Source organism: Hyperolius riggenbachi, chromosome 10 (assembly GCF_040937935.1).
Source record: "Hyperolius riggenbachi isolate aHypRig1 chromosome 10, aHypRig1.pri, whole genome shotgun sequence".
Lineage (NCBI taxonomy): Eukaryota > Metazoa > Chordata > Amphibia > Anura > Hyperoliidae > Hyperolius > Hyperolius riggenbachi.
Genome location: NC_090655.1, coordinates 280286209 through 280300359, shown reverse-complemented (window position 1 = coordinate 280300359; position 14151 = coordinate 280286209).

The window sequence follows — 14151 nt, the reverse complement described above, 5'->3', positions numbered from 1 at the left end:
CCCAAGCCAAGCAACCCCCTCCTACCCACTAGCTCCTTTCTCCCCACCCACTGGCAAACCCCTTCTACCCACTGGCACCCACTTCCCACCCTAAAGGCACCCTTCTCCTAACTAGTGGAACCTTCTCCTTCTCCCTGCCCATTGGCACCCTCTACCCCGCCCACTGGCATCTTCCTCCTTCCCACTGACACCCTTCTCCTTCCAACTGGCACCTTCCTCCCCCACCCAGTGGCACCCTCCTCCCTCCCATTGTCACCCTCCTGCAAAAGCTGGGGTGTGGCTTAAGTGTCCCTCTTTCGTATCTTCAAATGTTGGGAGGTATGCCCTTGTGGCTTCCCTGGTGATCTAGGGCTTACCCTCCAATATAGCTTCGATGATGATGGTCGATTTGATGGTCTAGAGTGGGCCAAACATAATGCAAAGTGGGAAAACCACCTGAGTGCCAAATCTGATGGCTCTGAGGGCCGGAGTTTGACATGTATGCCTTAGATGGAATTAGATTGGTCCTTTTTCAAGCTGCAAAAATATTGCCTTTACATTTTGCATAATCCTGCATCAAGTTGATGCAGGATTATGCAAATTGTGAAGGCAATTTGATGCCCTCAACCTAGAATTATTTGTATCTTGTTCACCATCTTTAGTCCCCAAGGCCAGATTTATATTTTTCCTCCCCTAGGACAATTTTATTGTGTTTGTGCCTCCATGTGCAGCCCCCTCATCCACATGCAACCCTCTCTTCCACTATTCCATGTGCAGCCTTCTCATCTATATGCAACCCTCTCTTCTATGTGCAGCCCTCTTATCAACTCTTCCACATGCAGCCCCCTCATTTATGTACAACCCACTCTTCCATGTGCAGCCCCATTCCATGGTGAGTGATAACCAAAGTAACCTGTCCTGCGTGCAAATTTCATGTAAATCATATGCTGCTTTAATTGGACCATTGCAATTTGTTTCTTCCTGAAATTGATTGGCCCAATCCTTTTAGAATTTCTACAGAGTCACGTGCCTCTCAATGATCCCCTCTGTCCAGGGGTAACCCCCACATACAGCCCTGCATTTCACAGTTTCCCTGGGCCACCCTACTCATGTATGCTAGGTCCGGGGCTGCTAAATTCTGGTGGCCATCTAGACCATGTTCATGCCCACAGAAAGGTCTGATGTTGCCAAAACAACCCCTGCAAAGGACGGTTAGTGATGGTAAAGGACGTGCGTGGGGGAGGGGGTCTCTAGGATTTCTATAAAGGATATTGGAGCAGGGTCATTGATGATCAAGATTTACTGATAACACATTGTAGGATTCGGTAACAGAAGACTATTGTGCCTCCATTTTCTTTCACCTGGGGGGATGGGATTCTAATGCTGGGAATACACGGTTAGATCCGGATCGACTCCCGCCGTGTCCCCGCGCATCCCTGCGGCCGCCCGGGTCGATTCCCGCTCGTCTCCGCGGGCGCTTCCTTATCTTCTGCTCAATTTCCGCTATTGTCCGCCCGCGGGTGGACAATAGCGTAAATTGAGCGGAAGATAAGGAAGCGCCCGCGGAGACGAGCGGGAATCGACCCGGGCGGCCGCGGGGACACGGCGGGAGGCAATCCGGCGGCTAATCGGATCTAACCGTGTATTCCCAGCATTAGGGTTAGCTTGCTGTTAAAATGAGCCAACAGATCCCATCATAAGTCACTGTACGCCGGACTCCCTTGAAAATCTTCACTGCTGGTCGTTCAGTGAGGGGGGACATGAGAGCACTGAGGCAAGCCTAAGTACATATGATCCTGAGGCTTCCCTCTCATTAGGGAAATATCTCATTTTGTAGCTGAGCTTCAGCTCTGGATCACTTTAAGACCCCTGCGATTAACAGTCTAAGAATGGCTGCAGATTACATTTTCCCATTTACAGTAAAATGAACAGCTGAAATTTGATTGGCTGTTTTATGCTCCGCCCACTTTTCCTGGATTTGTAACCTCGGTCACCAAGTGACCAACTGTGCCAAGTGTGGGGACTCTGGCTTAACCACTTCGGGACCACAGTCTTTTCGCCCCTTAAGGACCAGAGCCTTTTTCTCCATTCAGACCACTGCAGCTTTCACGGTTTATTGCTCGGTCATAAAACCTACCACCTAAATGAATTTTACCTCCTTTTCTTGTCACTAATACAGCTTTCTTTTGATGCTATTTGATTGCTGCTGCGAGTTTTACTTTTTATTATATTCATCAAAAAAGACATGAATTTTGTCAAAAAAATGACTTTTTTAACTTTCTGTGCTGACATTTTTCAAATAAAGTAAAATTTCCTATACATTTGAGCGCGAAAGTTATTCTGCTACATGTCTTTGATAAAAAAAAAAACATTCAGTGTATATTTATTGGATTGGGTAAAAGTTATAGCGTTTACAAACTATGGTGCCAAAAGTGAATTTTCCCATTTTCAAGCATCTCTGACTTTTCTGCGCACCTGTCATGTTTCATGAGGGGCTAAAATTCCAGGATAGTACAAATACCCCCCAAATGACCCCATTTTGGAAAGAAGACATCCCAAAGTATTCAGTGAGAGGCATGGTGAGTTCATAGAAGATTTTATTTTTTGTCACAAGTTAGCGGAAAATGACAGTTTGTGACAAAAAAAAAAAAAAAAAAAAGTTTCCATTTCTTCTAACTTGCGACAAAAAAAAATGAAATCTGCCACGGACTCACTATGCTCCTCTCTGAATACCTTGAAGTGTCTACTTTCCAGAATGGGGTCATTTGTGGGGTGTGTTTACTGTCCTGGCATTTGGGGGGTGCCTAATTGTAAGCACCCCTGTAAAGCCTAAAGATGCTCATTGGACTTTGGGCCCCTTAGCGCAGTTAGGCCGCAAAAAAGTGCCACACATGTGGTATTGCCGTACTCAGGAAAAGTAGTATAATGTGTTTTGGGGTGTATTTTTACACATACACATGCTGGGTGGGAGAAATATCTCCGTAAATGACAATTTTTTTATTTTTTTTACACACAATTGTCTATTTATAGAGATATTTCTCCCACTCAGCATGGGTATGTGGAAAAATACACCCCAAAACACATTATACTACTTCTCCTGAGTACGGCGATACCACATGTGTGGCACTTTTTTGCACCCTAACTGCGCTAAGGGGCCCAAAGTCCAATGAGTACCTTTAGGATTTCACAGGTCATTTTGAGAAATTTCGTTTCAAGACTACTCCTCACGGTTTAGGGCCCCTAAAATGCCAGGACAGTATAGGAACCCCACAAATTACCCCATTTTAGAAAGAAGACACCCCAAGGTATTCCGTTAGATGTATGGTGAGTTCATAGAAGATTTTTTTTTTTTGTCACAAGTTAGCGGAAATTGATTGTAATTGTTTTTTTTCACAAAGTGTCATTTTCCGCTAACTTGTGACAAAAAATAAAATCTTCTATGAACTCGCCATTCTCCTAACGGAATACCTTGGGGTGTCTTCTTTCTAAAATGGAGTCATTTGTGGGGTTCCTATACTGCCCTGGCATTTTAGGGGCCCTAAACCGTGAGGAGTAGTCTTGAAACCAAATGTGGCAAAATGACCTGTGAAATCCTAAAGGTACTCATTGGACTTTGGGCCCCTTAGCGCACTTAGGGTGCAAAAAAGTGCCACACATGTGGTACCGCCGTACTCAGGAGAAGTAGTATAATGTGTTTTGGGGTGTATTTTTACACATACCCATGCTGGGTGGGAGAAATATCTCTGTAAATGACAATTATTTGATTTTTTTTACACACAATTGTCCATTTACAGAGAGATTTCTCCCACCCAGCATGGGTATGTATAAAAATACACCCCAAAACACATTATACTACTTCTTCTGAGTACGGCGATACCACATGTGTGACACTTTTTTGCAACCTAGGTGCGCTAAGGGGCCTAACGTCCTATTCACAGGTCATTTTGAGGCATTTGGATTCTAGACTACTCCTCACGGTTTAGGGCCCCTAAAATGCCAGGGCAGTATAGGAACCCCACAAGTGACCCCATTTTAGAAAGAAGACACCCCAAGGTATTCTGTTAGGAGTATGGTGAGTTCATAGAAGATTTTTTTTTTGTCACAAGTTAGCGGAAAATGACACTTTGTGAAAAAAAAAACAATACATATCAATTTCCGCTAACTTGTGACAAAAAATAAAATCTTCTATGAACTCATCATACACCTAAAAGAATACCTTGGGGTGTCTTCTTTCTAAAATGGGGTCACTTGTGGGGTTCCTATACTGCCCTGGCATTTTAGGGGCCCTAAACCGTGAGGAGTAGTCTTGAACCCAAATGTCTCAAAATGACCTGTGAAATCCTAAAGGTACTCATTGGACTTTGGGCCCCTTAGCACAGTTAGGCTGCAAAAAAGTGTCACACATGTGGTATCGCCGTACTCAGAAGAAGTAGTATAATGTGTTTTGTGGTGTATTTTTACATATAACCATGCTGGGTGGGAGAAATATCTCTGTAAATGACACATTTTTGATTTTTTTTACACACAATTGTCCATTTACAGAGAGATTTCTCCCACCCAGCATGGGTATGTGTAAAAATACACCACAAAACACATTATACTACTTCTCCTGAGTATGGCGATACCACATGTGTGACACTTTTTTGCAGCCTAGGTGCGCTAAGGGGCCCAACGTCCTATTCACAGGTCATTTTGAGGCATTTGTTTTCTAGACTACTCCTCACGGTTTAGGGCCCCTAAAATGCCAGGGCAGTATAGGAACCCCACAAGTGACCCCATTTTAGAAAGAAGACACCCCAAGGTATTCCGTTAGGGGTATGGTGAGTTCATAGAAGATTTTATTTTTTCTCACAAGTTAGTGAAAAATGACACTTTGTGAAAAAAACAATAACAATCCAATTTCCGCTAACTTTTGACAAAAAATAAAATATTCTATGAACTCATCATACACCTAACAGAATACCTTGGGGTGTCTTCTTTCTAAAATGGGGTCACTTGTGGGGTTCCTATACTGCCCTGGCATTTTACGGGCCCAAAACTGTGAGTAGTCTGGAAACCAAATTTCTCAAAATGACTGTTCAGGGGTATAAGCATCTGCAAATTTTGATGACAGGTGGTCTATGAGGGGGCAAATTTTGTGGAATCGGTCATAAGCAGGGTGGCCTCTTAGATGACAGGATGTATTGGGCCTGATCTGATGGATAGGAGTGCTAGGGGGGTGACAGGAGGTGATTGATGGGTGTCTCAGGGGGCGGTTAGAGGGGAAAATAGATGCAATCAATGCACTGGGGAGGTGATCGGAAGGGGGTCTGAGGGGGATCTGAGGGTTTGGCCGAGTGATCAGGAGCCCACACGGGGCAAATTAGGGCCTGATCTGATGGGTAGGTGTGCTAGGGGGTGACAGGAGGTGATTGATGGGTGTCTCAAGGTGTGATTAGAGGGGGGAAATAGATGCAAGCAATGCACTGGCGAGGTGATCAGGGCTGGGGTCTGAGGGCGTTCTGAGGTGTGGGCGGGTGATTGGGTGCCCGCAAGGGGCAGATTAGGGTCTAATCTGATGGGTAACAGTGACAGGTGGTGATAGGGGGTGATTGATGGGTAATTAGTGGGTGTTTAGAGGAGAGAATAGATGTAAACAATGGATTTGGGAGGTGATCTGATGTCGGATCTGCGGGCGATCTATTGGTGTGGGTGGGTGATCAGATTGCCCGCAAGGGGCAGGTTAGGGGCTGATTGATGGGTGGCAGTGACAGGGGGTGATTGATGGGTGGCAGTGACAGGGGGTGATTGATGGGTGATTGACAGGTAATCAGTGGGTTATTACAGGGGAGAACAGATGTAAATATTGCACGGGCGAATTGATAAGGGGGGGGTCTGAGGGCAATCTGAGCGTGTGGGCAGGTGATTGGGTGCCCGCAAGGGGCAGATTAGGGTCTAATCTGATGGGTAACAGTGACAGGTGGTGATAGGGGGTGATTGATGGGTAATTAGTGGGTGTTTAGAGGAGAGAATAGATGTAAACAATGGATTTGGGAGGTGATCTGATGTCGGATCTGCGGGCGATCTATTGGTGTGGGTGGGTGATCAGATTGCCCGCAAGGGGCAGGTTAGGGGCTGATTGATGGGTGGCAGTGACAGGGGGTGATTGATGGGTGGCAGTGACAGGGGGTGATTGATGGGTGATTGACAGGTAATCAGTGGGTTATTACAGGGGAGAACAGATGTAAATATTGCACGGGCGAATTGATAAGGGGGGGGTCTGAGGGCAATCTGAGCGTGTGGGCAGGTGATTGGGTGCCCGCAAGGGGCAGATTAGGGTCTAATCTGATGGGTAACAGTGACAGGTGGTGATAGGGGGTGATTGATGGGTAATTAGTGGGTGTTTAGAGGAGAGAATAGATGTAAACAATGGATTTGGGAGGTGATCTGATGTCGGATCTGCGGGCGATCTATTGGTGTGGGGGGGTGATCAGATTGCCCGCAAGGGGCAGATCAGGGGCTGATTGATGGGTGGCAGTGACAGGGGGTGATTGACGGGTGATTGACAGGTGATTGACAGGTGATTGACAGGTGATCAGGGGGGATAGATGCATACAGTACACGGGGGGGGGGGGGGTCTGGGGGGGGTCTGGGGAGAATCTGAGGGGTGGGGGGGTGATCAGGAGGGAGTAGGGGGCAGATTAGGGACTTAAAAAAAAAATAGCGTTGACAGATAGTGACAGGGAGTGATTGATGGGTGATTAGGAGGGTGACTGGGTGCAAACAGTGGTCTGGGGGGTGGGCAGGGGGGGTCTGAGGGGTGCTGTGGGCGATCAGGGGGCAGGGGGGGGGGAAATCAGTGTGTTTGGTGCAGACTAGGGTGGCTGCAGCCTGCCCTGGTGGTCCCTCGGACACTGGGACCACCAGGGCAGGAGGCAGCCAGTATAATAGGCTTTGTATACATTACAAAGCCTATTATACACTGTTGCAGCGGCGATCCGGATGCCAGTAACCCGCCGGCGCTTCCGAACGGCCGGCGGGTTACGGCGAACGGGGGGCGGAGCCAGTCCCCGGCGGCTGATCGCGTCACGAATGACGCGATCGCCGCATAGCCACTCCCGCAGCCGCCCCCGCCGATGGGCGTATTGCGGTCGTTTGGGCCCAGACTTTGCCGCCGCCCATCGGCTGGGGGCGGTCGTTATGTGGTTAATTACTGTGGGAAGGGCAGCCTTTTACATTTTTTCCATTGACTTGAATGGGAGGAATCTGATTTTCTGTTTGTAGCTCCGCCCACGTGTGCAGGGGGGCCGCAAGACCCCCAGAACATATCATTCCAGGTAAGAAGTAAGTTGAAATCGGTCACAGTGTTTGAGTGATTGTGGCACATACATACATACATATATATATATATATATATATATATATATATATATATATATATACACATACAGAGCTGCCCATAATTATTCATACCCCTGGCAAATTGTGACTTAAAGTTACTTTTATTCAACCAACAAGTAATTTTTTGACAGGAAATGACATAGGTGTCTCCCAAAAGATAATAAGACGATGTACAAGAGGCATTATTGTGGGAAAAAAAATTCTCAGCTTTTATTTACATTTGAGCAAAAAGTGTCCAGTCCAAAATTATTCATACCTTTTACAATCTGCCACAGTCTGTGGGAAAAACCAAAGTTATATACCATTCCAAATAGTCCAAGCTGTTCTAAAGCATCCTAATTACCCTGATTAATCGGGAGCAGCTGCTTTAATCAACTCAACATGTGGAAAACAGCAGCTCTCTGCAGTTGGTTTGTAGACAGTCAGGGCTAAGACAAAGGAGCTCAGTGAGGACCTGCGGCTGTGCATTGTGGCTGCTCACAAGTCAGGAAAGGGCTACAAGGCCATTTCTAAATGTTTTAAAGTTCTAGTGGCTACAGTGCAAAGCATTATTAAAAAATACAAGGTGTTCCCCACTGTGGGAAATCTCAGAAACCGTGTCCAGAAGCCAAAAGTGACACCTGTGCTGGCCAGGAGGATAGTGAGAGAGGTGATAAAGAATCCAAGGATCACCACCAAGACCATCCTGGTGAATCTGGGCTCTGCTGATGGCAATATCTTAAGGCAGACACTGCACAATGCTTTGATGCAGACCAAAGTGGACGCTACTTCTCCAGATAAGGAACACAAAAGCTCGCCTTTGCAAATGCTCATCTGGACAAAGAGGACGACTTCTGGTCTTCTGTGTTATGTCAGATGAAACAAAAATTGAATTGTTTGTTCACAATGATGTTTCCTTCATTTGGTGTAAAAAAGGAGAAGCCTTCAACCCAAAGAACACCATCTCTACTGTCAAACATGGTGGTGGGAACCTAATGCTTTGGGGGTGTTTTTTCAGCCAATGGACCAGGGAACCTAATCACAGTAAACGGCACCATGAAAATAAGAGAAATACATGAAGATTCTCAATGACAACATCAGGCAGTCTGCGGAGAAACTTGACTTTTGGCACTAGTGGACATTTCAGCACGACAATGACCCAAAAACACACAGCAAAAATGGTGAAGAAATGGTTAGCAGACAACAACATTAACGTTTTGGACAGTGGCGTAGCAATAGGAGTTGCAGAGGTTGCGACTGCATCGGGGCCCTTGGGCCAGACGGGCCCCGTGGAACCCACCCTCAACCACAGTATTAGATCTGTATTGGTCCTTAGCTGATAATATTCACTTCTATAGATGCCTTGAATAGTGTTCATCATAAACAAACTGTCCCTAATCCCCTTCTTGCACCTCTGACACTGTGGATGTCCATTATTGGTTTTGGAGAACTGTATCAATTGCTATGTAGAGCATGCTTGGGGGTCCCCAATGCAAAACTTGCATTGGGGCCCATAGCTCCTTAGCTACGCCATTGGTATTGGAGTGGCCCAGCTGGAGTTCTGACTTGAATCCAATTGAGAATCTGTGGAGGGAGCTAAAGATCAGAGTGATGGCAAGAAGACCCTCCAACCTGAAAGACGTGGAGCTCATTGCTAAAGATGAATTGGCAAATATACCTGAGGAGACATGCAGAAAGCTGGTCTGCAATTATAGGAAGCGTTTCATTGCTGTAAAAGCCAGTAAAGGATTTTTTTTTAAATGATTATTGAGAAAGGTATGAATCATTTTGGAATGGACACTTTTTGCTCAAATGTAAATAAAAGTTGAGAAATGTAAAAGTTGAGAAATGTTTCCCCCCCACACACACAAAAATGCCTCTTGTACATTGTCCTATTATCTTTTGGGAGACACGTATGTCATTTCCTGTCAAAAAAATTACTTGTTGGTTGAATAAAAGTAACTATACAATATATATATATATATATATATATATATATATATATATATATATATACTGTCATCATCAACGAAGAATAGTATTTTGTTTATTTATTTATAAAGCGCCAGCATATAACACAGCGCTGGACATTAGTTAAAGGAGTCATCAGGGAAAAAAATAACAAATGAGCTTTACTCACATGGGGCTTTTTTCAGCCCCTTGCAGCCGACTGTCCCACGCTGTCACCTTCGCTCCCCGCTGCTGTCCCAGTCTCCATGCACGGTATTCAGGCCGATCCCGAGGTCGTCCTTACTGCGGCTGCACGAAGCGCCACTGTCAATCATGGCTATGTTGCCTGTGGCGTACCGCGTAGAACTACTGTGCCTGCGCAGTACGCCGCAGGCAACGTGACCATGATTGACAGTGGCACTTCACGCAGCCGCAGTAAGGACGACCCCGAGGTCGGCCTGAATACCGTGAGCGGACACCGGGACAGCAGCTGGGAGCAGAGGTGGCAGCGTGGGAAAGTCAGCTGCAAGGGCCTGGAGAAAGTCCAAGGTGAGTAAAGCTCAATTGTTATTTTTTCCCTGATGACTCCTTTAAGGTTGCAAACAATATTTAGGGGTAACATTCAGCAATAAAACAGTATAAGAATACATACAAACCAGATCACGCAGCACAGTATGAGTACAAGGTAATGCTTAGTCACTGGATGGGAGCATGGAGATTAGGCAAGTTAGGTTCACTCAGATCCATAGCATGGGTGTACGGTAATGGAGGTGCATGAACAGGTAGGAGACACAAGGAGGAGGACCCTGCCTAAAGGCTTACAATCTAGAGGGAGAGGTAGGGACACGAAATGTAGGGGACCAGAGTACAGCTGTGGGTTTAGAGCATCAGTGCGGGTGGGGGTAGGCCAGAGTGAAATGGTGAGTATTGAGGGACTTTTTGAAGATGTTGAAGGAGGGGGATGCCCTAATGAGGGGAGGTAGGGAGTTCCTTGTTTGGTGTTAGACATAAAATCAGTAATTGAAGAATGTATAGGTAAGTTGTAGTGTTTATATCATTTTGTATATATTGTAACCTTTATAATAAGGGGTATATTAAGGATTATTGTGTTACTCTCTCCTCCCCTCTGTTCCCTTGCTTGGGGGTTTGTGGTCCTCTTGGTGGAAGATCTGTGCGTCTCCTTGGCCTCCGAATCTTATTCTTTTACATGGGGGTGATTGAAATGGAGGGAATTGCTCCACTGTCAACGTCCCTTCAAATGCGAAGTTATGTTTTGGGTTGTGTGTTAGTGATGTCACGAATATCGAATTTTCGGTTCGCGAATGTGATGCAAACGTTCGCAAATGGGCGAACCGTCATAGACTTCAATGGCCAGGTGAGTTCTAACACCTACAGGGGCAGTTTCCGGCCACAAAATGGATGGAAAAGTTGATTCAAGGGGCTTAACACCTGGATGGGGGGCATGGCGGAGGGGGATCCATGGCAAAAGTTTCACTAAAAATAACGTAGTTTACCCAGAATCGTGTTTTCATCTCCAAAGGGCAGAAATCACATTACATTCCTAAATTGGTAGGAAAAAAAAGTGCTTTAAAATATCCGGCGTTTGTACGATCAGGTAGTGTAAGGGTTTGACGCGGTTTACACTGACAGACCAAGCGCCGCCGCACCGCAAACAACTGCAAAGAGCTTTAGTTTATCTTTCAAAATTTTTACCAGCCCTTATAAGGACTCTTTTTTAGGTGATCTGGACGCTGTGCTAGCATCAAAAAACTCCACTGGGGTCACAGAACAGAGGCCTAACTAACACTCTCCCTATCAGCAATGGTGGTGCAGGAGGGAGTGCTAGATGATTGGCTGCCAGGTGCCTGCTGACTCTAAGGTGAGGGGTCAAACTCTGGCTCAGTGATGATGTATCGGGGGGGGGGGGTCGATACACGCCATGCGTTCACCTGCTGACGCAAACACGAATACGTTCTCTTTGCCAGGAACTGTCTGCCAGCAAACAGTTCGGGCCATTCCTATTATGCGAACACATGGGTGACCTCTTGAAATTGGTGCCTTGTGTACTTGTGCGTCATGTGGCGTCCAGTGGCCGCCTGGTGCCATTTTGAAGCTGCAGCCTGGATCGGTGGGGGGAGCCGAGTGGTTGCCCTGATGATGCCGGTCCATTTACAGTAAAAACTAGTTTGCCTGTGACTCCTATGATGGTGGTGGTGTGGACTCCTATGGTGGTGGTGCATGGAGCAATCCGGTGGTCCCTCAATACATGTATAGAGGATAAGTATGAAAATCTATGGAACTATACAGGTAATAGGTTCTCCCATGTGTGGCAATCATAGGACCAGATGCCCCACCAGGATTTCACAAATGCCATGCCAGGAATGTTGGGGGATGCTTGGGTCACATTTAGAATTTATCAGGGATCAAACCCACTAGCAGCCCTTTCTAAGCGCTGGTAATTTGTAAAGCTCTTGCTAATGCAGTGCTATGGGGAATTTTTATAAAAGCACATCCCTCCAGTGGGATCACACCCATAGCATTACATTAGCAAGAGCTTTTCACAACACAAAGCGCTCAGAAAAGTGCTGCTAGTGGGTTCCAGGCCTCAGATGATGTCATGGGGTACATCACCGAGTAAGGAAGGATAGACACCCCAAGGCCAGCTACACCCGAGCCATTATTTCAGGGTGTGAGTGGGGCAGGTGTGTTAAAGAAGCCCTGTAATGACATATAGCAGAATGCAGGAAAAGATTCAGGATACTCAATTTTACACAAACTATATATCTATAAATATATATATATAGCTGTATTTTGGTATGTAGTCCCGCCTTCCCAGTGATGTCACAGCCTAGGCTGTTTATTATGCAGCTCCCAGTGCACTCTGGGAGACCAGGGCCCGTATGCAATGAACTTTTTCTCCTGAGTTTTCTCCTAGTCGATCATTTTTTATCTTCTATTTAAAATAATTTTTCACCATTTTACAATTGAAAAAGTACCAAAAATTAGGTGAAAAAGTACTATCAAAATAATTTTTTAGTATTTTCTTGCTTACTGGTGGTTTAGAAGGCATTTTATTGACACATTTTGAAAATATCACCTAGGAGAAAACTCAGGAGAAAAAATGAATTGCATATGGGCCCAGGTGTTGTTTCTACTCCCTTCAGAACACACAAACATTCCGCAGAGCTGCAGCTGCCAGCACTAAATATGCCGCCACCTGTAATAAATCTCAGAATGTAAATCAGGGTGAGGAAAGCTTTTACAATAGGTAAGTTCCTCTTTAAGGCTCACTATTCACACATTTTTTTATTTGCCCCACCATATGGGCTTCAGGGGCATTTAAGCTTGGGACCCACTAGCAGAGATTTTCTAAGCGCGGGTGATGTGAAAAGCTCTTGCTAAGCAATGCTAGGGAGGAATTAAAAAAAAAATCAGATCCCTCAAGTGGGATCACACCCACAGCATTACATTAGCAAGAGCTTTTTAAATCACAGGCGCTTAGAAAAGGCTCAGAAAAGCTCTGCTAGTGGGTTCCAGGCCTTACACTGTATATATATATATATATATATATATATATATATATATATATATATATATATATATATATATATATATATATATATATATATATAGATAGATAGAGAGAGATCAATGATGACCACTTCCACCAGCCACTGCACTACGGGGTGATTACCTGCACCTCAGCAGCGCCAGCACTATGTCCGCTACACTCACAACACAACTACACAGATTCCCAGAGCAGCGAGTTTATTAGTGTTCTGTATTTCCTCTGAAAGTGAACTTTCCAAACACAGTATGAATAAAAAACAAAACCCTCCATGTCTCTGGCTCTGCTTGCCTGCTGCTGTGCGCCGCTCCTGCAGGTCGAGGACCTCTGTCGACTCTGAAAATCTCCTATATGGTAGATCGAGATCTTACAATTCCTCACAACCTACTTCCTCACAATTCAGTTCAGCTGACTTGACCCCAAAGTCATGTGACACACAACAGGGGTGGGGCTAGATTTTAAGCGATACTCTACTTCTGTTCAGTTATCCTTTGCGCAGGGCTTCATGCTATGGACGGTATACTCTCCTGTCTCCTATTTCTGTGACACAAGGAGAGACTACTGACTGCTGATAATTATCTGACAGCAGATCCCAGAGAAAGGGATAACGTGTGCTTCTAATCAGGATAATAACATAATAATCAATATATATGGGCTTTTGGATAATCTTGTACTTACAGGCATTTTACAATATATTATTCTGTAAAGAATGAATAGAACCCGAGAGGCATATGGAAGCTGCCATATTTATTTACTGTTAAAGTGTACGAGAGACGATAAAAGTTTTATACATACCTGGGGCTTCCTCCAGCCCCACGTGCACGGATCGCTCCCACGCCGCCATCCTCAGCCTTCTCCTGCACCGTTACTGGGTCCAGTAAGAGAAGTGTGCCCTCTATGTATCTCTCGGCGGCTACATAGAGAGCGTACTTCTCTTATGTCAGACTGGCTGCAACTGGCCGAAGTTACGGGAGGCAGTACAGGTGCAGGAGAAGGCTGAGGACGGTGGCGTGGGAATGATCTGTGTGCATGGGGTTGGAGGAAGCTCCAGGTATGCAGGGGTGTCTCTAGCCATTTTGTCACTCCAGGCGAGAAATCTTGTGGCCCCAGCCCCATACCCCCCACCCCTGTGGTGAACCCCACCCCCCAAGACCCCCGAAAATCATTAAACAGCTGCGTTTCACCAGAAATTACACTTATTGTGAGTGGAGTGAGATTGAGAATTATTATTATTGATTTATAAAGCGCCAACATATTCCATGGCGCTGTACAAAGTAAGAAACAAATATGGGGTA